The following is a 26640-nucleotide window of genomic DNA, read 5'->3' on the forward strand; positions in this document are numbered from 1 at the left end:
ACAGTGCATCTCAATCCCCTCTACTTTTTCCAGTGTTCTCCAGAATTCTTAGAGGAAACCCTTCTCTAATTAGTGGCCATTGATATCGACTGATGTGCCAGAGAGCTTGGTCGTCAAATTAATCGCCACTATGAATTACTGACATTATTTTTCATAATGCTTGGCTTAGCAGCCAGGATATTTCAAAATTAATTTTTTTAAAAGACCTATTTATTTAAAAGGCAGAATTACAAAGAAAGAGGGAGAGAGAGAGAGAGAAAGAGAGAGAGAGAGAGAGAGAGAGAGACAAAGAGATTGATTTTCCATCTGTTGGTTACTCCCCAAATGGCCATATTGGCTGGAGCTGGGCCAAGCCAAAGCCAGGAGCCAGGAGCTTCTTCTGGGTCTCCCATGCAGGTGGCAGGGATCCAAGCACTTGGGCCATCTTCTGCTGCTTTCTCAGGTGCATGAGCAAGGAGCTAGAATGGAAGTGGAGCAACTGGAGCTCGAACTGACACTCATATGGGATGCCAACATGGCAGGTGACACTGTGCCACAATGCCAGCCCCTCAAAGTTCATCTTTATCTGTGGGATGGATTGCAGAGAGCGAGTGGTCTCTTTTCATTCTGTGATAAGCAATCACGGCCTGGTAGGCATTGATGGGAAAGCTGGATATCCTCTCTTTTTTTATTGCTGAAGCCACAAGGGTAGGCCGTGGTCCATGGTGAAACAGCACCACAGAGCATTTCAAGTTACAGGATTTCTAGTCTTTCGGCTCAATCTGTTATTTCCCTAAGACAGTCATTCTGATGAAAGCATTGAGAATGTTCATTTGGCTCCTCTCGGAGCCTTTGAAACAAACCTGATCTAAACCTGCCTTTGTGGCCATAGGTTCTTGTGTCCAAGGGGCCGGCATCCCTCTCTCCGGCAAGGATGTTCACAGGGCTCAGGAGCTGTGGATAGAGCGCTGGGCTTTGCTCTCCTTGCTGGGATATGGTAGTCAATATTTGCCTTTTAGAACAGATTTGCCCAGGGCCCTGGAGGGCAACTGGGAGGAGAGGAAGTTGTGAGTTCTGAATTTTCAGCTTCTCCACACTGAGCTGAGAGTGTGTTTTTCCTTTTCCACTTTTCCACGAGACTGGGGCTGGGTTTTTCCAGTCAAATTAAAAACATTATTTTCCATGAGGAAAATGACTTTTAAGACATAAACAAGTACTTTATGATGCATTTTAAAGACATAAACAAGTATTTTTTAATGTGTTTTGCATGCACTGATATCACCTCATTAAACAACGTCAGAACATGGCTAGAAGGCAGGGGTCGAAGGAGCTGTTGTTTAATGAGGTTGTAATGAGAGAACATTGAGGCTTAATTTTTTTTCTCTACTTATTCCAAAATTCAGGGCTTAATGGCATAAACTGTATCTGAACTCAAGTTTCAACTAATTTTACTATATTTCTCATGGTAGTTGCTTTTCTATCTAGTTGTTGATTGCAGCAAGAAGTAAAAGTAAATATTCTCCCTTTTTAAGGAAGCTGTAGTGAGTGGGGAATTAAGACTCCGGTAATTCTGCTACTGCCACTGTGACCCTGGACACAGTGCACGATGATAACAGGTACCATCACGATTTAGAACTGAGAAAAATAAGGATGTGGGCAGGCAAAATTGCAAATTGTACAAAAAAACCCATTTTTGCACTGATGTTTCCGGAGGGATACACCCTCTGCCTGATGTTAGAGAGGGATTTGACAGCAATAAACTCATTGTAAATCATTTGAGGATAGTTGCTTCTTTTCGTTAAACCTGGAAAATTTAACGTTTATCAAGACAGAATTATGAATGCATATCTGATAACTGAAATTTTTGCTTTTTTTTTGCTAACATAAAATGCATCAAAAATATCTCGTTGATGCTGACAATTTCATCACCAGGTTCAATGGTGAGAAGGGTTAAGTTTTGATGGCTCAGTTAAAGGAGGGATCATTTTAAGGAAGAAGAAAGATTGGTTATCTATAGACTGACCCGAATTGAAGGTCAACAGTGGGAGATCCAACAAAGCAGAACCACGAAGGTAAGAATAGCTAAGATTTTTTCAGCACTGTATATGGTCAGGCACCCCACTTGGGTTTTTATGTGCATTGATCTAATTCATTTTTAAAAAGATTTTTATTTTATTTATTTGAAAGGCAGAGTTACACAGAGAGAGGGACAGAGAGGGAGACTTTACCTACACAGACTCACTCCCCAGATGACTGCAGTGACCAGGGCTGGGCCAGGCAGAAGCCAGGAGCCAGGAGCTTGTTCCCGGTCTCCCACATGCATAGTGCAGGGGCCCCGGCCCTTGGGCCATGTTCTGCTGCTTTCCCCGGTCACTATCAGGGAGCTGAATTGGAGGTAGAGCAATCGGGAATCAAACCGGCTTCCATGTGGGATACCAGCATTACAGGCGGAGGCTTAACCCACTACGCCACAACTGTATCCCCTGTAATTTAAAATGTTCTGATAATCAGTGCAAGTATTTGGTGTGGCAGGGAAGATGCCACTTGTGATGCCTGCATCCCACATGAGCGCCTGAGTTTGAGTTTCAGATCTGTCTCTTGATTCCAGTTTCCTATTAATGTGCATTCTTGGAGGAGCAGGCAAGGATTCAAGTAGTTGCGTCCCTGCCACCCATGCAGGAGACCTGGATTGAATTCCTGGCTCCTAGCTCCAGCTGTTGTGGGCATCTGGGGAGTGAGTCAACCAATGGGAGGTCTCTTTCTCTCTCTCCTCTTCTTTCTAACAAAATAAGTAAATAAAAATAAAAAATTCTAATAACTATGTTAAAAAGTGACAAGACGTTGTAAATTTTAGTCATAGATTAATTAACCCAATATATCAAATGTATTATTTAAACATATAATCAATATAAACATTACTAATGAGATATCCTTGCTAGTTATTGTTCCAAGTCTTTGATATGTGTATTTCCCATTTACTAAATATGTCAATATTTAGCATGAAGCTACGAATTGGACAATGTATTCCTAGATGGTCCTTTTAGGAAAGCAATTCATGTTTTAAAAATAATATGTTTTTTTGTTTCTCTTTTTTCAGATTTCTTTCTTTGAAAGGCAGAATTACAGAGAGAGAGAGAGAGATCAATCTTCTATCTGTTGGTTCACTCCCCAAACGGTTGAGATGCCTGGAATTGGGCCAGACTGAAGCCAGGAGCAAGGAACCTCCTCATGGTCTCCTATGTGGGTGGCAGGAGCCCAAGCACTTGGGCCATCTTCCACTGCCTTCCTAGGTGTATTAGCAGGAAGCTGGATTGGAAATGGAGCAACCAGGACTCAAACTAGTGGCCATATGGTATGCCAGCGCTTCAGGCAGTGGCTTAACCCACTGTGCCGGCCACAAGCAAATTCATTATTTTAATCTAGTTTCAGAAAGAGGGAGAATAACAAAGACCAGTCACCTATCCATTCAATGATTTCTAAGCTTCAGTACCTTTTTTTTTTTTTTTTTTTTTTGTGAAATGATAAAGTTTTATTGGGGATAGGGAATCTGGCAGAATAGAAGGGGTAGAGGGAGAGTGCCCCGTCACTTGGACTGGGGGAGAGTGAGGTTACATGGTTGAATGGAAAGAATACACTTGGGCAAGCCAGGTGGGCGGCTTAGCCAAGAGGCAGAGGACCAGCTCACAATTTGGACTCCCTAGGTTTTTTACCCACATCTCCCTCTCCTCCAGGACAAAGGATGGGGAGTCCTAGCAGAAGGGTTTGTTGGGTGAAAATTAGCAAATTCCTCCCCAGATTCAGCACCTTTGCTTTCAGTGTATCCAGCTGGACTACACGCTGCCACTGAGCTTGCTCAACTGAAGGTGACGTGTTGTAGAGTGAAGATTTCCTCACAATCTTTTAATTTTCCTAAGACATAAAGTGGGAGCAGATCTCAAGGCAGAGCCACACCTCCTTTGGAAAAATGAATGTCCAGGAGAACCCCTCACCGCATGGGGCAGTTAAAGCTCACTAAAAAATTCACTAAGTGGGGTCCAATGCAGACTTTTCCAAACCTTCAGCCTTCAAGGGCAAGGATGATCAATTTAGTGACCAATTCAGTTTCCAATCAGGCATGCATAGGTTAACACTTAATAAAGATCTTTGTTTTTTATTGTTCATTGATACATCACTAATTCATGTTTATTAAACCAACCAACCCATACTGAATTGTAGGTAGCCACAGGTAATAGTCCCTTTAATGCTTTTCTAAACAATTTTTATTTATTTTCATTTTATTTGAAAGAAAGATATATATATATATATTTTTTTTTTTTTGACAGGCAGAGTGGATAGTGAGAGAGAGAGACAGAGAGAAAGGTCTTCCTTTTTGCCGTTGGTTCACCCTCCAATGGCCGCTGCAGCCGGCTCATCTCGCTGATCCGAAGCCAGGAGCCAGGTGCTTCTCCTGGTCTCCCATGCGGGTGCAGGGCCCAAGCACTTGGGCCATCCTTCACTGCCTTCCCGGGCCATAGCAGAGAGCTGGCCTGGAAGAGGGGCAACCGGGATAGAATCTGGTGCCCCGACCGGGACTAGAACCCGGGATGCCGGCGCCGCAAGGCGGAGGATTAGCCTACTGAGCCACAGCGCCGGCCGAAAGATATATTTTTAAACTCCGGGTTTACTCCCCAAATGCCTGTAGAGTTGGGCCAGGCCAAAGCCAGGAACTGGAGTCTCCTACATGGGTGACAGGCACCCAATACTTGAACCATCATCTGCTGATTCCCACTGTGTGCATTTGCAGGAAGCAGGACTGGAAGCAGAGAAACTGGGTCACGAACCAGGCACTCCAATATGGGATGCAGGTGTCTCAACTTCATGCCAAATGCCTGCCCCTGTCCCTTAATTCTTACTGTACTTAACAGGTAACCACTATGAACAATTGGGTTAACTTTCTATAAGGACTCTTCACAGAGTCTGTAGAAAATGAAATTAAAAAGTTTATTTTGGTGCAAAAATTTTTAAATCTATGCCTAGTATTTTCATAATGTACGTATTCCATGAACTTTTTGGAGACCATTTGTATACATGGGTTTCAAAATTTCTGCACCAAAATAAACTCATCTTTTAATTCCATTTTCCAAGAGCTTTTGAAGAACTTTTGCATTATTCTGTTCATTTCTGTGTCTGTGTTTCTGTTTCTTTACCTTAGTCAATTTTGTATTGCTATAGCAGAAGACCTAAGATGAGAACTCTATCAGGGAAGCGTTGTATTTTGGCTCACTGTGTTGGATGCCCAAGAGCATGGTGCTGGCATTGGCTTCTGGAAGGGCCTCATGGTGGATGATAGCACATGTCAGGAGTGTGTGTTGGACAGATCACATGGTCAAGGAATTAAAAGAGCAGAAAGGGGTCAGTTCATTTTTTTTTTTTTTTAATGACAACCTGATTTAGCAGGAACTAATCCACTCCTGCAAGTCCTAGTCAGCTCCCTGGGGCCGGCATTAATCCTTTCAAGATAGCAGTCACCTTCCATTAAGGCCCCCCTAAGGCAGGGGGGCACCACTTTTCAATATCATTACCTTGGGGACCAAGATTCTAGCCCATGAACCTTTGGGGCACAAATCATATTAAAAAACGGTTGCAGTGCACATCGTTGTGTATGTATCATTACACTTACGTGCATTTTTGCATGACAGAGCTGTAGAACTGCCACAGCTGGGGGAAAGGTAGGTGCATCTGTAATTTTGATAGGTATAGCCAAATTGCTTAACGGCCTGGCAGAAACAGCATGTTTGTTGACTTCACATCTGGAAGTACCAATATTCCCATTAAAGCAAAGTGGCCAGTCTGTCTGAGGAGCAAGGTGCGTTCGCTTTTCTCTATAAACCGGGCCTTATGTTTTCATTAGGTAGTACGCGTGGTTTCAATCAGTAATATTAGTCTGTTTTGTGGCCCCTCAGATAGACAGCAAACCCAGAAAACATCAGCTACCTAGGGTTTTATTATCAGTGATGGACATTCCTTTGGTGATTCACAAATGCCATAAAAAAAAAAAATTCCGTGCTCCTGGGAAGGGGAGCAGTGCGAGGAGGGGTTAAAGGAAGGCACGGTGAGTTTTTGGATTCGGCAAGCGATCTTCGAGAAAACCGTGCGGAGCCATGACTCACTCACCCTACGGTAGCTGCCCTCCGGCTCCGTCCTTTGCAGGAAGCGTGGCCTCAGGGTCCGCCTGTACTTTTCCCTCCCGCCCCAAAAATTTCCTTCGGAGAGAACGCCCGGCAGTGCCAAGGTGAGCCTCCTCTCTCTCCTCCCGGGGCGCGGTGGCCTGCGGTCCACGACCCGCGCTCGGCACAGGGTCGTCCGTGCTCCCAGTCCCGGCTCCACAGTCCCGGCCGCAAAGTTGTGCCCCAGCCCGGGAGGTTGCAGGTGCACCCCGGGGTTAGCCCAGGAGAGGAAAGCCTCCTGTCCCTCGGGAGCCCCTACAGGAGGGACGCACGGTGTGCGAGGTGTGAGACCTGCTCCAGCAGAGGCAAAGCGTGGAGGAGGAGGGGGAGGGGGAGGGGGAGGGGAGGAGGAGGGGGAGGAGGAGGAGGAGGAGTGGGAAGGAGGGGGAGGGGGAGGAGGAGGAGGAGTGGAAGAGGAGCACGAGAAGGAGGAAGGGGAGGAGGGGGGAAGAGGAGGAGGAGGAGGGAGGGGAGGAGGAGGAGGGAGGGAAGAGGAGGAGGAGGGGGAGCAGGAGGAGGGGGAGGGGGGAAGAGGAGGAGGAGGGGGGAGAGGAGGAGGAGGGAGGGGAGGAGGAGGAGGGGGAGGAGGAGGAGGAGGAGGGAGGGGAGAGGAGGAGGAGGAGGGAGGGGAGAGGAGGAGGAGGGGGAGCAGGAGGAGGAGGAGGGAGGGAAGAGGAGGAGGAGGGGGAGCAGGAGGAGGAGGGGAAGGGGGAGGAGGAGGATCCGCGTCCCTTGGCAGCGCCGCGCGCGCTGCGGCAGCGGCCCCGCGAGCGCGCGGTACCAGTTGCTCCACACTTTGTCACTTTGCCTCGCTCTTTCCGCTCCCTGAAGTGAATTTCCATTGTGAGGGGACAGCTCCTCGGGAGGACGGTGTGGGGCGGCGGCGGCGGGGCGCGGGAACCTCCCGGGGGGGCGCAGGCGGAGCCCGCCGCGCCGGCCCGGGCCGCTCTCTCCGGGGTCGCCGCTCCTGCTGGGGGCGCCGGGCGCTGCGGTGGGGGGCGCCGGCGGGGCGGGGGCGGCGTCCCCTCGGGTCACCCGGGCCGCTGAGGAGAAGGCCGGCATCGGGACCCCCCCAGCCCCGGGGGTCCCGGCTCGGGGGGCGCCCCCGCCGTTGCCATGGTGACGCAGGGTCGGCGGCTCGGCGCCGCGGAGACAAAGCCGCCCGCCCGCCCGCCCGCGCCCGAGCTCCTCCTCCTCCTCCGCGGGCGCCGCCCGCCCCTCCCGGCCGCCAGCGCCGCCAACGCCGCCGCCGCTGCGGGCCAGGTAAGGCGCGCCCGCCCGGGGAGTCGGGGTCTGCCGGCGCCCCTGACGGGCTCGTCCGCGCCGGGACGCGGCCGCCGCGCGCCCTCGCCGGAGCCGCCGCCGCCGCGGCCTCGCCGGCGCCGGAGCCACCCGCGCCGCAGCCCCGGACCGCGTCGGGCCGGCAAACTTCGGGGCCGGGAGCTGGGGGCGCTCGGGGGGCCCGGGCTGGCGCCAACTTGGGGGTCCCCCGGGCCGGCGCCAACTTGGGGTCCCCTCGGCGTGCGCTGGGCGGAACCTGCCCGCGGAGTCGGGAGCCCCTTTGGGGCGTTTTGTTTGTTTTGTTTCTGGCTTGTCATCGGGGCTTTTAGGAAAAAAGAGGTATGAGAAGACTGGATTTGCACTTTTAGGTTTCCCGGGTTATTCTCTCTGAGGATGGGACGCGAGGGTGGTAAGCGGAACCAGTGAGTGATTTTTTTTTCTTGCAAATCCCTGAAAAGTAAGCCCCTTCGTAACGCCTGTGGCCGCAGCGTTTGGATCCCGCTGCTGGAGTTCCGTTTGGGTTTTGACCCTAAATGACCTTTGTCTGAGGAAGGTGTAATTGCACCTGCAGCCAGGTGGGCAGCGCCATCCGGGACCACCAGAGCCGCGCCAGGACTTTGCCTGGGATGCTTGGCACCTGTGTCATTGCTGTGGTTTTTAGAAGGTCTGCTGCCGCGCTTGAAGAAAGCGGCCAGTGCCGGTGTTGGCAGTCCAGAGCGGCCCCGCGGGCAGGCAGCCGGGCGGTGTTCGCACCCCTGTTGCTGTGTGGTGAGGATGCATTGCCAAGGGCACTGGGCTGCCGGCGCGGGAAGTGCCCAAGTTGTGGGTGCCCCTCCTCTCTCAGTGGCCCCAAGCCTTGCCGTCGTTTTGCAGTACTTAGTTTGTTGCAGACACGGAGAATAAATGAAAAAAAAAATGGGGTTGTAAATATTTGTTTTTTGGGTACTTAAAATGAATAGTATCAAAGACAGAAAGCATTCATTCTGAGACGTATGGCTGATCAGAAGAAGATGAAATATGTCTATTAATATGATTTGTCTTAATTGGTGAGGGGTGTCACATTGATATCTGAGAAGTGATCTAACTGAATGGTATAGCCAACAAAATTATTTAAAAGTTGGAATAGGTCAGTTAATGTTCTGTGGGATGCAAGAAATTATATTTTTGCTAAAAGGTGGTTAATAAAAAGAAACCAGTGGCACTGATCATTTTGAATTGCAGTTAAGTTGATTAGAATTCTGGATATTACAGCTGCTTGAGGTGTCAGGCATAGAACGATTATCCAATATTCCTTTTCCCTCTTTTGGGATTCCAACACCTGTTAGCTTGCTGATTACTACATTTCCAAGTCTGTTCACATTTGCTAGCAATTTTAAGCAATGCCACTTCATTAGGAGACTGTGTTAGGAACTAAAGGGTTGATGTTGCAACAATTTGCAGATTATTTCACAATTGGGCTTGTTTTTGGACTGAATGTTACCTGCAGAGTGATTCGCAGATGTTCTGCTAAATGCTCTTTGATGATGGTAATGAAATGGTGCATTGATTAAAATGAAGTAGAACTGCTCTGAGAAGATAACCAAGAGGGAAAATAAGTATTTTCTCATTTAAGCATGAAAGGCAGTCAGAATATTGAAGCTAGCTGGGCACATTGTAGGCACATAGAATGAAGTTTCGTGTTTTGTGCTAAAAATAAATTACTTCTGTGTTCTTTCTAAGCAACGAAATGTACAGCTTTATTCAGATCTTTGTGAGCAAATCTAACATTCAGGTCCAAGGACTCTGTGCCTGCTTTTCCCTCGGATGAAACCCACACCCTGAGTTCCAGCCTAAACGTTTATGGTGTCACCCTTGTTTGTGTGTCCAAGAACAGAGACACATCCAGCGTCCAGGTAGCACAGTCAGGATGCATATTCTGCCTTTGCTGCTTGTGCACACGGGCACACGATGCAATCCTTGTATAGTTTGGCATCTTCAGAGCGGTGTCATTTTCTGCCAAAAAATAAAGTCAGTAAACAGAAATAAACAGTCGTGTATTGCAGGCACTGCTTTGTTGTGGTGCTTTGATTATAAAAGCTGTGAAGCATGAAATAAAGCTTGCGTGTCAGTGCAGTGAAAAATAAGCATCTGGCGTGTTTCTGTGTGATATCAGTGTTCTGAGGTGTGTGCACAAGCAGAAAATGACAGAACAAATACTGTGATATTCAGAATGTCTCCCTAGGAAGTGCAGGTGGAAAATGCTCCTTATGTCTGACTTAGATGAGCCACCTGGTGGAAGTAGACGCCGGCACAGCACACGCTCAGGTGTAAAATACTAGCCATTACTCTCCCTGATGCACTCCAGTAGGAGTCTTTTCCTGCATTTCCAGGCTGGAGTTTTCAATTTTATGAAGTTAAACTGGTTCCAGTTTTGACATAGGATGCAAAAATATGGTCTAATGACCGTCCCCAGCAGTCCTTGTTCTGCCCAAAGAATTCTGGGATTTAATTTATCAAGCATATCCAAACATATGAAATGAGCCAGGAGATGTTCTCGTTGAAGTTAGGATTAATATTATATTTGTGCCATTGCAAGTCCATTCCATGGAACTACATAAGCCTGCCTGGGCAGCCTAAAGCCACTGAAGCTTTTATTGGCTGTTTCTGGGTCAACATCCTCTTGCAATTTCTAGCTGCACTGTGATAACATGATTACTGGTTGGTAATTTAGCATCTAGTACAACGTGTTGTAGCAGTTATAAAAGCCCGTTTGCAAACCATGATAGTTTTAAAATGATTTCTTCATTACCCAAACACTTAGGTTTAGATTTGTGGCTGGCAAGAATAATGTGCCCTGAGAGCTCCATGCAAATGCTATAAATATAAGATTGTTAGCTGACCCGCTGTGCATGGTAGGTATTGATCATGGTGCGGGAGATGCATAGCCATGGGGACAGGGATTGGTGTTTAGAGACATGGCTTTTAAACGGGGACTGACAAAGGCTGACGAACTTGTGGGCATGTGTTTTGTTTTGTTGTGCTTCAGTTACAATGAAGATGTGTTAAGCCATTGTGTAAACCGCAAGGGCATGGGGAAAATGTATACATATGTGCTGTCTGGTAGGAAATTGAAGTGATAGAAACAGAGTTCAAGGGAATTGATTGATTTCCTTGGGTGCCAATTACTTGTAGCAGGTGTGTAGTCCAGTGTTGGCCCTCAGTCAACAAATGTTTGTCAAGTGTTTTCTCCTTGATGAGGCTACTGCAAAATGTTCGTGAAAAAGTGGAATGAAAAGGAAGTTTGATTTGGTGCAAGAATGTTGTGAAATCCAGTTCTCATGGTAAAGGAATTACTCTTGTTTTCACTGCTGTAGTCGGTTCTTTCGTATATAACTCATTATTGTGCAGTACCCAGATTATTTCCTTTGGTTAAGTTTGTAGGCTGTCTTTTTTAGGGGAAAAGTTACTAGTTATTTATGTAATGTTTTATATCCCTTGGACTTTTTTTTAAAAAATAGGAGTATGGTTTGGTTAATTTCTATCAACCAGAATAATATTAAAACTTAGATAGTTTACAACTGTGTGCATTTAAAAGAAAACATGACACATGTTATAAACCTTGTAGCTCACTATTTGGAAGTTTATGAATATGATATGGCAGATAGGGAAATTGGGGATCCTGTTAGGTGTTGGGTTGACTTGTCATTTCCCCCAGTGTCTTGAACTAGATCCCTGCTTCTTTACCTAGAATCAGGGGAAGTGGGGCTGGCACTATAGGGGGTTAAGCTGCCACCTGCAGCACCTGCATCTCATATGGGTGTCAGTTGGAGTCCTGGCTGCTCCATTTCCGATCCAGCTCCCTGCTAATGCGCCTGGGAAAGCAGAAGATGGCCCAAGTCCTTGGACCCCTGCACCCATGTGGGAGACCTGGAAGAAGCTCCTGGCTTTCGCTTGGTTCAGTTCTGGCTGTTGCTGCCATTTGGGGGATGAGCCAGTGGATGAAGATCTCTCTCTCCCCCTCTCTTTCTGTCTCTGTAACTCTGCCTTTTAAATAAATAAAATAAATCTTAAAATAAATCTTAAAAATGAATTGGGAAGTGAAAACCAGAGGACTGGGAGGTAGAGATGTTGGTGAGTAGCAGGTGCTAAAGAGGGAGATCATTACAGACTGAGGAGCCCTGGGGACTTGTTGGTCAAGGGGAGGGAGGAAGCGACCCATGGCTCCAATCATCACTTTAACACCTTGTGGTCCAGACTCCGGGAGCGATTAGTCAAGATTTGCTCCTGTAGTAGCTTTTCCAGAGGCTGGCAGCCCGCCACAGGGCGGCTGCTCCTCACTCACCCTAGTTTTCCTCTAAGCCACTGAACAGTGACTCCCAGGAACTGAAGCCTGAGTGTACTTTGAACATTGTAAAGCACAAACTGAAGCCCGAGAATGAAGGTTTTTGCACGTGGTTAACATAGTCTCATTGTCAGGTACACAGCTTAGACAATCAAGGCAGTAAGGGAGCTATCCAATAAAACTGTCTAACATACATCGTGTGTGTTTGAATGAGCCGCTGTGTTCCTGAGTTTCAGCCTCCACTGTGAACCGTCTCCCCTCTCCTCTAGCTGTACCCGTTCAAGGCAGACATGCATTTTTACACAGCTTCATCACTGTGATGTGTCAGGCATAGTCTGTTGAAGAACAGGTGTTTATTCAAACTCTTGAATTACAAGTCTGTAACAGTAAGTTTCTGTGTGGTCTTATCTGGCATTTTCTCTGGTTATATATTGGTTTCCGGAGACGCTGTTTAGTATGATTGCAGCCATATTGGGGGTGGGGGAGAGAGGGAGAGAGAGAGAAAGATCTTCCATTTTCTAGTTTACTCCCCAAATGCCTGCCAGAGTTGGAGCAGAGCCAGGACAAAGCCAGGAGCCCAGAACTCCATCCAGGTCTCCCAGGTGGGTGCTAGGGCTAATGTTCTTGAGCCGTATCAGCTGTCTCTCAGGTTGCGTAGTAGCAGGAAGCTGGATCAGCAGTGGAGATGGTACTCTATCCCAGGCACTCCAGTGTGGGATGTGGGCATCCCAAGCAGTGGCTTAACCCATGGCACTACAGGGCCCACCCCTCCATCTTTGTTTCAGTCGATTAATTAATCAGGCCCTTACTAGTGCTTCCCATGGGCCAGCTGTTCCAAGCACTTTACAAATGTTGGCTCATTTACTACCCAAAGGGCCTAATGAGATAGGTACTATTATTATCCCTATTTCATGAATGAGGAAACTGATATGATCTCTGTCAACCTAAAGGTTTGCAAAATATACCAAAGTTTTGGCTTTATGTCAAGTAATGTAGCAAGATTTTTTTCTTTTTAAAAGATTTATTTATTTATTTATTTATTTGACACAGCAACAGGGAGAGAGATCATCTACCTACTGGCTCACTTCCTTAGTGCCCATAACAGCCAGTTCTGGGCCTGATCTCCATGCGGGTCTCCCGTGTAGGTGTTAGGAAACCAAGAACTTGAGCCATTGTCTGCTGCCTCCCAGCTGCACATGAGCAGGAAGCTGGGTTGGAGGCTTGGAGTAGCTGGACCTGAACCAGGAGCCCCAGCATGGGCTGTGCGTGTCTCCAGTAGTGACTTCAGCGGCTGCACCAGAGCATCAGTCCTGCAAACTTTATTTCTGCACACTGCTGTGTACTTGGTGTGGGAACAGTGACGCTTTTCATGGTGTGTGGGCTTTTTTTCCTCTTATTTTCCCTTTAATAAAAAGAAAATCTAAAGTCATAAAACAAGAAGCATTTCTTATAGCACACTTGTATGTGTGTTCTTCCCTGTACATGGAAACTATTATAGATTAATTTGCATAAAATATGCTTCTGACATTAGTTCTCTCATGTATTTTATGTGTTCATATACTAAAAGAATACATGTTTTCTATGATGTGTGGATCCTGCTATGATCTGTAAATATGTCTTGGAAATGTCTGTCCATTGCTTTGTCCTTTGGCTAAGACAATTGGGGCTCACCTGCTCTTTTTTTCCTGAATTTATTTTTATTTATGGGGGGAGGAAAAGAGGGAGGGAGGGAGGGAGAGAGAGAGAGAGAGAAATATATCAATCTTCCATTTGCTGGTTCACTCCTCACATGTCTGCAACAGGCAGGACTGGGCCAGGCTTAAGCCTGGAGCCAGGAACTCAACCTGGGTCTTCCACATGGGTAGCAGGGGCCTAAGAACCTACTGCCTCCTAGGGTATGTACTTAGCAGGAGCTGGAATTGGAAGTGGAGCCAGCACTTGGAATCTGGACATTCCTACGTGAGATGGGGATGTCTGACGCGGCATCTTCACAGTTGGGCTGAGCATGTGCCCCGGGCTCATCTGTGCTGTCCATGGCTGCCTCTTCCCTGCCCCAAGGAGTAAGTGATATTCCCTTCTCACAAGGAGTAAGTGATGTTCCCTTCTCACAAGGAGTAAGTGATGTTCCTTTCTCACAAGGAGTAAGTGATGTTCCTTTCTCACAAGGAGTAAGTGATGCTCCTTCCTCACCCTGTCTCTTCCGCTGGAACTCTGTGCGTGCCTTTTTAAGGATATACTATATTTTGTTAAAAATATATATTTACCTACTTCATGTGCTCAGACTCTAAACTTCTGAAGAACAAAAGCCATGTCTTAAAATTTCTAGTACCAGAGATAAGGTAGGCACAAGTGTGTTGTTTATTAAATACTTAAAAGATTTTCTAAAATGTCGCATACAATTACGATGTTTCAGTCTAATTCCTCATTCAGTATTGTTTTAGGACCTTAGGAAACTGGGTCAAGTTCCTTGTATGGTAGAGTCACTTCAGCTACCTAAGTTCCAAAATGGGTCATGAGGGCACCGTAAAATTATTTCAAAGTTTTTGTCATCTGAAATATAGCTTTAGAATTCAAGCATCACAATTCTGTTTTCAGTTCATTTCGGTTGATTGCTCATGTCTTAAAAGATTAGAAGTTAAAAAAACCATAAATCACTAGTTAACTTAATGTTATCCTGACAGTTATGATTAAGCTTTTGATTATTCCAGTGAAAGAGAGCAGAAAATGGATCTTCCAAAATAATTTACATTTAAAAAAAATTTACATTTGTCTTTTTAATGTTCTTGGTGTTTCAGCTACACTGTCCCATCTGCTCCCTTCCTCCCTCAGTGAACACATGTTCTTGAGGTCTGCATAGGAGAGTGATTAAGCATTTTAATTTCAGGGGCCTTTTTTTTTTTTTTAATTTAAACTATATGAAAAGGAGGACTCAATGAGACAGAAGTCTATATAACCAAGTAATTAAGCACACTCTGTAGGTTCTTTGAATAATACATTTTATAATAGCTACCATTTATTGAAAACTTACTTGGTGCCAGGTCCTCTATGAAGTATACACAAGCTATCTCTTTTGATCTTCACAATAATTCTCGTTTCCTTGTCTACAGAAGGCTAATAAACGGTGTATCCAAGACCACAGAGTTGGTAAATGTGAAGTCATGATTCATGTAGATAAGCCAGGATGGTCAGAACTTGACTGTGAGTTAGCAGAGGCACAGAGCATGCCTTCCTGCTGTGGTGGAGAGGACTCTGAGGTCCTCTGTGGGAAGACTGATGGTTGAGGGCCACCTGGTGGGGCAGGTTCAGTTGGCAGGTCTAGGGACTCTGAGGGCGTGGATGCTGTGGGAAGACTGATGGTTGAGGGCCACCTGGTGGGGCAGGTTCAGTTGGCAGGTCTAGGGGCAGGAGTTTGGTCCGCTGGCTAAGTCACCCACATCCCATATTGCAGTGCCTGGTTTGAGGCCCTGCTCCCCAGCTTCCCATCTAGCTTCCTGCTAATGCAGGCTGCAGGTGATGTGATGGCTCAAGTACTTGGGCCCCTGGCACCCATGTGGAAGACCTGGATGGAGTTCCAGCTCCTGGCTTTGGCCTTGCCCAGCCCTGGCTGTTGCTGGCAGCTGGAAGATCTCTGTCTGTCTCTCTGCCTTTCAAGTAAAATGGAAAAAAAAAAAAAAAAGAAAGTTTAAAAAAAAAGTGGCAGGCATGGTTGACTTTGAGGGAGAGGCTGTTCCCAGGAGATAACCAACAAGACATCCTGTGGACACCTATTGCTGCAGACTTCAGGTAGGGTTTTGGAGAAGAAAGGAGAGAACCTTTATCCTCAAGCCTACTTTTTATTTTTTTTTAAATAATTTATTTATTTGAAAGAGTTACACAGAGAGGGAAGGAGAGGCAGAGAGAGAAAGAGGTCTTCCATCCGCTGGTTCACTCCGCAGTTGGCCACAACGGCCAGAGCTATGCTGATCCGGAGCCAGGAGCTTCTTCCAGGTCTCCCATGTGGGTGCAGGGGCCCAAGGACTTGGGCCATCTTGTATTGCTTTCCCAGGCCACAGCAGAGAGCTGGATTGGAAATGGAGCAGCTGTGACTCGAACTGGTACCCATATGGGATGCTGGCACTGCAGGCGGTGGGTTTTACCCGCTAAGCCACAGCGCTGGCCCCCAAAGCATACTTTTAGAATTAAAGCCAAAGTTAAGTAGAAATAGCTTCTGTCTCCTGAATTTGTTTTGCTTTATTTTATGCTGTGCCCTGAATTGGGAATTAACAGGGAAAGGGACTGTTTGACGTAGTGCGGAATGAGAAGGAATGGAAAGAAGAGGAGCTCAGTCCATGTCCCATGCCCCGGGCTGGGACTGTCTGGGGGTCAGCGTGTCATGCTCCTTGTCTGAGGGTCCTGGACATCTGTGGCACGGTCTCTGCAGTGACGTGAGACATCTTGAAAGGTCATTCCCCTGTACAACATGGGGTTTCCTGTTGCAAACCTTTCTTGATAACTACTGGGAAAAGAGAGAAATGAGAGTTTTAATTAAAACCTTTGCAGCATGTAGAGACTCACTGTATGAACTAATTATCTTGGTCAGTGTGTGCTTTTTCAGGATCAAGGGTAATGTGAGAAGCCAGATAGCCTGGATTTGAAGCCTGGCTCTGCCCCCTTTTGTCTTTGTGACTCAGAGCAGTTACTTAATCTCTCTGCCCCTTCCTTTCATCACAGCGTGCTCGCGTCTGCCCCAAGTTTGTATGTGGGCACCCCACCCCGCAGAGTGAGGGCAGTAGGAATTGGGGTCTTTGGAATGTGACGGGGTCATGGAGGCAGAGCTCCCAGGACTGGGGGCAGTGCTGTTGTGTAGGAGACCCCTAGAGAGCTGCTTTGCCCCGCCTGCCATGTGAGGACACAGCAGGAAGTGCGGGTTCTCCCCAGACACTGTCTTGCACCTTGATCTTGGAATGTCCAGCCTCCAGCACTGTGAAGAGAAATTTGTGTTGTTTGTAAGCTGCCCAGTTATGGCATTTGGTTACAGTGTTCTGAGCAAACTGAGACAATTACCTGTAAAATGGGGAGAATAATATTTCATTTGGTTGTAGTGAAGATTAAATAAATTAATATTGTAAGGTATCTAATTATTAGTAAAGATTAAGTTTTATTGTAGAAAGGAAAATTAATACTTATTACAGGTAAAAATAAAAATCTGTGTGAATTAGGCCCTTAAACTTAGTTTATACATCTCATTCTGAATATCTGTGTGGTAAATATGAGCAATCATGTTCACTTTTTCTTTGACCAAACTTTAATTGAAGTTAAACATATTGGATTCATCAAATTATCACTCATTTATAAGCTTATATAATTTAGATCCTTAAATTTTTAATGGATATATGTTTAATATATAGGATTTCTATTTCAGTGAATCAGATGCTCATTGTGCTAATTTATGCCTCACGTGGGTGAAACTTTCCCAAATATTTAACTGAAGTTCCTTTGACTTGACTGTCACTTTTGAGAGTCATATTGTGTAGACATAGTCAAACCCTCAAACATTTCAGATGTCTGAAATACATCACACATTTTAAGCTGGAATCACAAGACTAATCTGTCAGATTCCTTTAAACATTAAAAACATGACAATCACGTACAGAATGTTGCATGAATATAAAATATATTTCTAAACTTTTCTCAAAAGTATTAATACCAGTCTGTTTTTTTCTGCCATTTCTATATTTAATTCCAACCATTTCCCTAGGTTGGAAAGTAACCTGCTCACTAGAAGGATGTTTATCATCTCAGGTAAACTGAAGGCACCAGTCCAGGTGACCTGTAGTTGTCACACCATTCCATAGTGATTTGATGATGTTGTTTGAGCATTTTTTAAATGAAAATATGGTTGCTTATTGCCATATATTTAAGGCTCAAAGACTACACCCAAGTTGCATACATCGTGGGTGATGCGATTCTTCCCGTGACATCAGTGGACCGAATTAGCCCTCTTTTTTGGCCAGTGATACAACAAGTAACTCCAAACTGTGCTTGCATATAGTATTTTTTAAAGATGTATTGATTAATTTGAAAGAGTTACAGAAAGAGAGGGAGAGATACTTCCATCCACTGGTTCACTCCCCAAATGGCTGCACCATCTGGGGCTGGGTCAGGCTGAAGCCAGGAGCCAAGAACTCCTTCTGGGTCTCCCTCATGAGCACAGGGGCCCAAGGACTTGAGCATCCTCTGCTACCCTGCCAGGCCCGTTAGCAGGGTGCTAGGTGAGACGTGGAGCAGCCGGGACTTGAACCAGTACCCATATGGGATGCCAGCGCTGCCATCAGTGGTTTAACCCACTGCCACAGAGCTCTCTCTTTAGTCTTTGTTTTTTAATCCTTAGACCAGTGCTGTTCAATATGTAATTTTAAGTTTTTGGTAGCCATATTGATAATAGTAAAAAGTACTTAATTTTATAACAAATTTTATTTAAGGCAACATATCCAAAATATCATAATTTCAACATTAATATAAAATTACTAATGATATATTTGACATTCTTTATTCCTTATTTTCCACAACGTCTTCAAAGATTAGTATGTATTTTTTTGCTTATGGAACATCTCAATTTGGATGCAAAGCTTTTAGCAGTTAAAATAAAAACCAGTCCTACCAAGACATCAAAGTTGAAGGAAAAATATTTTATATTGCTTTAGTTTCTAAATTTAAGTAAAACACAATACAATTGAATTAAAAGTTTAACTTCTTAGTTGCACCAGCCCCATTTCAAGTAGCCAGGCTAGGCTGGTGGCCACCAGATTGAATGGCCCAGCCCTGGACTCCCGACTCGGATGAACCCTCACCTGCACTCCCGGCAGCCTCAGCTGTGCCCACGCTGTTTCGGATGCCGTCTTTCACTCCCTCAGATGCTGTATTCCTTCAGCTCACAGCTCTGTAGCAGTTTAATGACATCTGATTGGTCTGACAGGCATTTCATTAGATCCAAATACTTAATACTTTCCCCCCCATTTCTGGAGGGTTTTGGTTTGTTTTCAGCTGCTATAGGAGTTCCAGAGGAGGTACAGTGGGGTGAGCACACACCGTCTCTGTCTAGTTGTAAGCAGTTGCCAGTTAGAGAGGTCTGTGAAGACTCAGATGGAGTCTCTGTCTTCTCACCCCCTCCTCCCTTCTCACCCTGTGCCCATGACCTTGTCTCGAGAGAACTTCCATAGCCTCTGCTGGCCACACCTGCCAAGCTCCCTGCTTCCGAGCCTGGACACTTCATTTTCTCTCATGGGACTCTGAGTGACAGCTGACACCACCCTCGCCACTGTACAGTATGTATCTTTGCTCTTGCCACTCATGAATAATGGTTCTTCCTATATAAAGTTGTCCCAACTATTGGATCATTTCCATTAGTTGCTAAACTAACATAAGCTGTAACGTTACTCATCTTAAAAAAGAAATGCACAAGTTTTCCCTTGACCGCCACATTTTTCTTCAGCTTCGGCATCATTCCTCTGCTCTCCTTCATAGCAGAGTTTCCTGAAAGAGTTGTTTATGCCGCTCTTTCCTCCTCCTCTCCTGCCAGACCTAACCCCTAGCAGTTAGGCATCCATATGCTCTCCTCTGCCCTCACTCTGCTTCAGGCCGACATCTTCCTTCCATATCCAGCATCAGTTCCCATCTGCATTTTACCCAGCCTGCCAGTGACATGTGTCAGCTGTGACATCCTCTTGGCACATATATTCTAGCTATTATTTTAATAATGCTGTGTGACAGGTCCCCTTAAATCTCAGTCGCTCACACTTAATCTTTGGCTCATGGATATCATAAGGCCAGCTGCATTTCAGCTGATGCTCGGATGAGCTTAGTGGGGGGCCCGTGCACCAGGCTGTGGGCTGGGCTCAGACCTGCCCTTTGTGTATTTGTTCTGGGGCTCAGGCTGAAGGCACCCAGCTGCCCGGGAAGTGCTCTTGTCTTGGCAGATTGTTGAAGTGAGAGAGTGACGTCAGATAGCACTCTGAAGGCCTCTTCTTTCTTCTTGCCCAACTTTCCCAATTGGCCATGGCAGTTCTAGCCAGGCCCACCGTCCCTGGGGTGGGGAGGCGTACCCTCGCCACAACTGGGAAAGGAAATGAAACAGTGACTGCAGGTGTCATACAGGCCCCGGGACACCTGTCTTGAGTCCTCGCCCCCTCTCCCCTTACCGGCTTCCTTGCTCAGCGTGCTGCACTGGTTTCTCCAAACACAGCCGCATCTTCAAGTCCAGTCTTGAGATTTGTCCCTTGATCTGCTCCTATTTCCTAGATAATCTCATCCTGTGTCATGCTCTAATACCAACTTACTTGCTAATGAATCCCAGATTTGTATCTCCCACCAAAAACTGCCCTTCCTTCCACGCTTGCGTTCCCTCAGATGTCTAACTAGGCATCTGCTACTCAACACATCCAACAATGAGCTCCCCACTTGTTGTCCCACTGCCTTCCCAATCTCCTCCTCTCGCGTTTTCCCACCTCAGTTAATGGCAGCTCCATTCTGCCCGTTGCTTAGGTTGTCACTTTGGAGTCATCTTTGCCTTCCTCCCCCGACCTTTAAATTGAAGACAAATTTGTTGACTTTGCCTTCATGTCTGACGGTTTCTCACCATCACCATCACCATCACCATCACCATCACCATCACCATCACCATCACCACCCTCCTGGGCTCCCTCATCCTTCAGAATACAAGGCAAAGCCAGTTCACGGCCTCTAGGACCCTACGAGCCATGGCCTCATCCACCAGCCTCCCCTTGCTCAGTGCACCCCAGGCCTGTAATGCTTTGTACATGTCCAGCCTGCTCTGCCTCTGTATGCTAGTGCTGCTGTTCCCTTGGCTGGGACTGCTCCTTCTCCAGGTGTTTGACTCCCTCCCTCGCTTCTCTCAGGCCTGGGCACAGATGTTAGCGGAGTGGCTTTCCTAAGCGCCTGCGGGAAATGCTGGTTGTTTTCTTTCCTGTTCTACCACCCTTATTTCTTTTCATCTACAGCATGGTTGCTACCTAGCACATCATGTAAACAAGTAGCAACAACAGAATATATATTTGATTGTCTTCCTCTGCTGTATAAAAATCTATGAAGACAGTGGCTCTATTTTTCACTGCTGTATTATGAACTTTACAGCATTGGAACATAGTAAGTGTTCAATAAATGTTTCTTGAGTAAATGAAAGAACTTTATAGGATGCCTGTTTCTAGCATGGGGGATTGGTTTTATGAAAACCCCAGAATGTTATAGGAGAACTTGAGATTCTTGTAGTTGAGGCCCTGACTACTTAGTATTGTCAAGTGGTTGCCTCTGTGTCTTATTAAATGATCCAGAGAAAAGCCCAGACAATTCCATTCTCTATTCTGGAAAGCAAGTGAAAACTAGTTGTTGTATAAAACTTGAGACATTTGTAAGCATTTCTGTGGCAGGCATTTTTACAAATGGGTGAAGACTTTTTTCTTTTGACAGGCAGAGTGGACAGTGAGAGAGAGAGACAGAGAGAAAGGTCTTCCTTTGCTGTTGGTTCACCCTCCAATGGCCGCCGTGGCCGGTGCGCTGCGGCTGGCGCACCACGCTGATCTGATGGCAGGAGCCAGGTGCTTCTCCTGGTCTCCCATGGGGTGCAGGGCCCAAGCACTTGGGCCATCCTCCACTGCACTTCCGGGCCATAGCAGAGAGCTGGCCTGGAAGAGGGGCATCCGGGACAGAATCTGGCGCCCGGACCAGGACTAGAAACTGGGGTGCCGGCGCCGCAGGTGGAGTCGCAGCGCCGGCAAGGGTAATGACTTTTAATATAAAGTGTACTACGTGAGGTTACTTCAAAAGGGTTGTAGGAAAGTGGAATTGAAGACAGATTTATTTCGGTACAAAAAATTTTTGAAATCTGTGCATAGTTTTTTAAAATAATATTCATTTTTCATGGAAACCCCCTATAGGGCTCTTTCTTAAGACTTTATAAAATATATAAACCATTTGAAGATAATTATTGAGCCCTTGCTAATGTTAACATGGATCAGATTTTTAAAAAGATTTTTATTTACTTATTTGACATTGAGAAAAAAGGAGGGAGGGAGGAGAGAGCGAGAGAGAGAGAATCTTTCATCTGTTGGTTCAAGGCTGGGGCAGGCTGAAGCCAGGAACCAGGAACTCCATCTGTGTCTCCCACATGGGCCATTTTCTACTGCTTTCCCAGGCACATAAGCAGGGAGCTGGATCAGAAGTGGAGCAGCCAGGACTCCAACTGGTGCTGTGAAATGGAATGCTGGCATCAGCTTAACACGTTTTAAGCCACATCGCTGGCCTCAGATCAGAATCTCTTTATATGCAATTTCAGAGGCTAAGAAATAAAAGGAAAACACTGAAAACCTATTTCTCTATCTGCTTGAATTAGCAATTTGCTTGCATATATTACTATAGTACTGCTAGAAACAAATACTTTAAAAAATATGATTTTCCAAGAGTCAGAGGCTATAAAATCAATTAAATATAATAGTTCTGTGATTGATCTGTCTTTTTAACTGGAGTATATTTTGGGGGGAAGAGTTTAGAGAGTTGGGTTTTGACAAAGCTTTTAATTGTCTCTTAATCACTGCAATATGAACAGGACTCAGGAAACACAAAACACACCTCTGCTCCTAGTGTCGGCATTGAGGAGCATTCTGGTGTTTATTGCATCCTATGGGCGTGTATAATCTAAGACATTTTTCTTTTCAGCGCTGTGTCCACACTTCCCAAGAAAGGGAACAGATTTACTGCAGGTAGTAGGCATTAAAAGAAAGAGATGAAACCGAGAGTTACTTGTTGGTGAGCCGAGACGTGCCAGTTCTCCGTGCCTTCCTGGCATGGCTGTGGAGAGCAGGGCTTCTTAGTAGTCAGGTCTGGGTTCGAGTCCTGGGTTTGTACCCTAGGGATCCATGGTGTCCCGCCGTCCTGTGCATAGGACGCCTGTCAACACCTGCACCACCTTGAAGTAACGACGTTGAGATATTCAGAATCGAGAACTTGGAACTGCAGGACCTTGACAAGCTGCTCAGCGTGGCTGAGGCGCTCCACTTCGTTCTTCACGAAGCGGAATGCCGCAGGCGCCCGGCCCAGTGACTCTCCGGAGGAGGAAAGGATGACCGGAGCGGCAGCCACAGAACTGGCAGCCCCTCCGTTTACCGGCTGTGCGGGTAACACCAGCTCGGGAAGATGGCAGCAGGCAGCTGACGTGTGATGCGGGCAGTGACGCTACTGTTGACCAGGCTCGTCTCCCACAAGGACGGAGCTACCAAGCGGAGACCGGCATTGTGTGCCCGCAAGAGCGGCTTATCCGACAGCGAGGGAACAGCGTGCATTCACCTGCGCGAGCGAGGGCCACCCGACACGGAGGACCAGACAACAGGCGTGGGCCAGCGGGCTTCCCGCGGGCTGGGGAGGAAGGGGGACCCGGAAGTGGTTCCTGCGGGAGAAGATACGTCCAAGAATAGAAAGGTGGGAGAATGAAGGCAGCCTGCGCACTGTGAAGTGTGCAGCAAGCACAGTGTACGCTAGCGAGGTCTGCAGCGGAAGCAGGCCGCTCGCCCATCTTCCGCTCCCTGTGTAGCCTCTGCGCCAGGTCCCGGATGTACCAGGTGCCTTATGGGAAGGCCGACATTTTGACTGACAGGGAGGGGTTGGCGGTGGGGCAGCGGCTGCTGCCTGTGACATCCGGCTCTGCAGACTTAGCTAGCTGCTTGCCTGCTTCTCCCACATCAGAAGTGCTTATGTTTTCATAGGGCAAGATGACAGGACTTTCCTGGACGTCAGCTTTTCTAGTAGTTGGAGTTGCTTTGTTGTTGTTCAATCGTGTTTCTTCCCTCATACATGATGGCGTTGTCATCGGCGTTTGGGTGTGTGGGGAGGATGAGGGTGCGTGTTCCTGCAACTGATGCCCGTGTGTAGGTGGGAGGCAGTGAGACGGCTCTGCCTCTGAAGACAGGGCTGGTACTGAATACCTGGGAGACTGTCGCAGGTGCAGGAATCTGTTAGGATAAGGCGGGAAGTTCTTCCTGACCAATGATGAGCGTAGGGAATTTTAAATTCAGGTTAGCAACGCTTTTGTATGTAAAGTTCTGAAGGTATCAGTCTTGTACTAAGCTTGTGGAGTTTTTGGTTTTAGAAAATAAACATGTAAATTTATACAGAACGTTACAGAGATAGACAAGCAAGAGACTGGGAGTTGAAGGGCACAAACTGTAGAATGGATGCAACGCCGATACCTGGCAGGTGTTGTTAGGGTAGAGGATGTGTGTGAGCTACAACATAAGTGACAAAGAACAACTCAGAATAAGAGGTAGCCCTCTGCCGTCTGGTCACATGACCTTTTCTTTCAGCCTTTCTTCCTAAGAGATGTACACTTGAAGATAATTTTTAATCATTCCTTTAAAAAAATCCCCAATTTTGACACTTTACTTTCTTGTTTCAAGGTCTCTAATTTTTAGTCAAGAAGTTCTTCACATCTCTCACAAGAGATGTAGAGTCCTGTGTAATACAATGGAAAACTACATTGTGAGACTGCTTTAAAAACTTTATTTAAGAAGGCAGAGAGACACAAAGGCAGAGAGAGAGAGAGAGAGATCTGCCAAATGCCTGCGGTGGTCAGGGCTGGGCCAGGCTGGGTCAGGGCTTGGAGCCAGGAACTCGGGATGGGTCGCCCACCGGTGTGGCAGGAACCCAGCCGAGCCAGTGCTACTGCCCTCAGGCTCTGCGTTAACAGGAAGCTGGAGTCAGGGGCTGGGGCTGGGAACTGAACGCTGATGTGGGACACTGGCGTCTTAACTGCTCAGCCGAATACCTGCTCCCGTGAATCTGCTTTCTGAAAAACTTAATAGTGTAATATTGTTTGACATAGCACAGCATCAAAAGTACCTCAATGAGTAGAACCAGGGTTTCTTATTAAATTAAATCTATATAAAAACTTTTATCAGTTGATAAATTTCATGAAATATTTTTCATGGAGCAGTGTTTTTTATGATGGAGCAATCTGTGGAGAATCAGGATTGAAAAAAATAAGGATATGATTAAATTGTAGGATTTATGTTAAATAAATACTTTAGAGTATTACTGGTTGGATGTGATTTTGTCTTGCTTTCTGTGCTTGATTTGTTTTTTAACTGTGAAATGATTCTCTAGTGAGCTTCCCCACGTCCACCTCCTGTTTTTGCACAGACTTGACCTGGGCACTGATTCATTCCATTGCTGCCTTTGTGTCCGAGCAGCGGGCAGAGCTCTCCCAGCCCCTACCCTGCTCAGTGTGCTTCCTTCTGCACTCTGAGCCCCCGCGCTTTCTCCTGCCCAGGCATCTGCGTCGGCGTTCCTTCTGTGTGGATGCTCATCTTGCTCCACGTCACTCAGGAACTCCTGCTCCTTTTTCGTGTTGGGGCTAAGCTGTGATTTCTTAGGCAGCTCTTGATGAGCTCGTTCACCACTAGTCACTCAGGACATACCAACGGGATGCCCAGCAGGATTCTAAATTCTGAGTACGTGAGCAGACAAGGTTCCTTCTCCTGGATGCTTACCGTCTCAGGAGAGAAACTTAAAACACAAAACCTAAACACAAAACCCAACTTTGAATAAACTAACAAGAATACAGCAAATGAATTCAGGTAACCAAAGACAAGTGATGGCTACCTTAGATCAGGAGGGGAGATAGTATTTAAGCTGAGATCTGAGTGATAAGGGGAGTCTTGATCAGGAACTCAGGCTTTCTGACAGGAACAAGTGCAAAGGCCCTGAGGCAGAGAGAAGGCAGGAAAGTGATATGAGATGAGGTTAGAAAGGGCCAGACTGCCCAAGGTGTTGTAACTGAGGAAGAGGTTTGAGTTTTATTTTGTGAGCAGTGAGACCGTCCTGAAGGGCTTTTTGCAGGGATTTGAATGATTTGGTGTACATTTTAGAAATACCATTCTGTGTAGAGGATGAATCCTAAGGGGCAAGGGTGATAGCTGGAAGCTTTCTGATGAGCCAGCCGCAGTGAGTGGCCCATGTGGAGAGACGAGATGTCCCTGTCACTGTAATGTGTGACTATTTGTTTGATGTCACCATTACTCCCTGAGGGCAGAGACAAGAGTCTTTGCTTTTGCTTGGAGTTGCGTTACCAGTGTCCAGTTCAGAGCGCGGCTCCGTGCGTGGTGCTTGAGTGCCTGGATGTGTGGTCCTTACACACTGACGTGACTGCTCATTCAGCATCTTCCTGGTCTCACACCTGCAAGACGGATGTCTCAGGCCAAGGAAACGCTTACACCCAACGGGAAGAAATTCTGAAAGTCAGCATGTCAAGGCCTTTCTGTGCATATTCAGGGTAGAGTCGGGAGTCTTTCATTTTGATTCTGACAGTGGCCCCCACTGCAAGCCGCGTATTAGTAAGTGGAAGACATTTTCATGGGAAACTTATCAGAGCATTTGATAGTCAAAAAGCATAGCTCGTGAGTTATCACCGTATGTTGCTGCAGAAACTGTTGGAATTGTGGTGATCTCTTTCTTGTTCATGATAACATACAGTTAGCAAATGTCCTCATCATGTTCTACATCGAATATATACAAAAGATATTTAAAAGTGTTTGCATTGTAAAAATAAGGTATCTTACTATAATACATTTGAGATAGATCTCACCATAATGGGGTATTAGAAATGGACTGTGCTGGGGCTGGCATTGTGGCATAGCTGGTAAAGCTGCCACCTGCCACATTGGAATCCTGTATGGGTGCTGGTTCGTCCTGGCTGCTCCATTTCTGATCCAGTAGCCCTGCTGATGCACCTGGGAAAGCAGTGGATGATGGCCCCAGGGTTTGGGGCCTTGCAGCCATGTGAGTTCCTGTTTGCAGCTGTTTGGAGAATGA

This window comes from Lepus europaeus, chromosome 3 (assembly GCF_033115175.1).
Source record: "Lepus europaeus isolate LE1 chromosome 3, mLepTim1.pri, whole genome shotgun sequence".
NCBI lineage: Eukaryota > Metazoa > Chordata > Mammalia > Lagomorpha > Leporidae > Lepus > Lepus europaeus.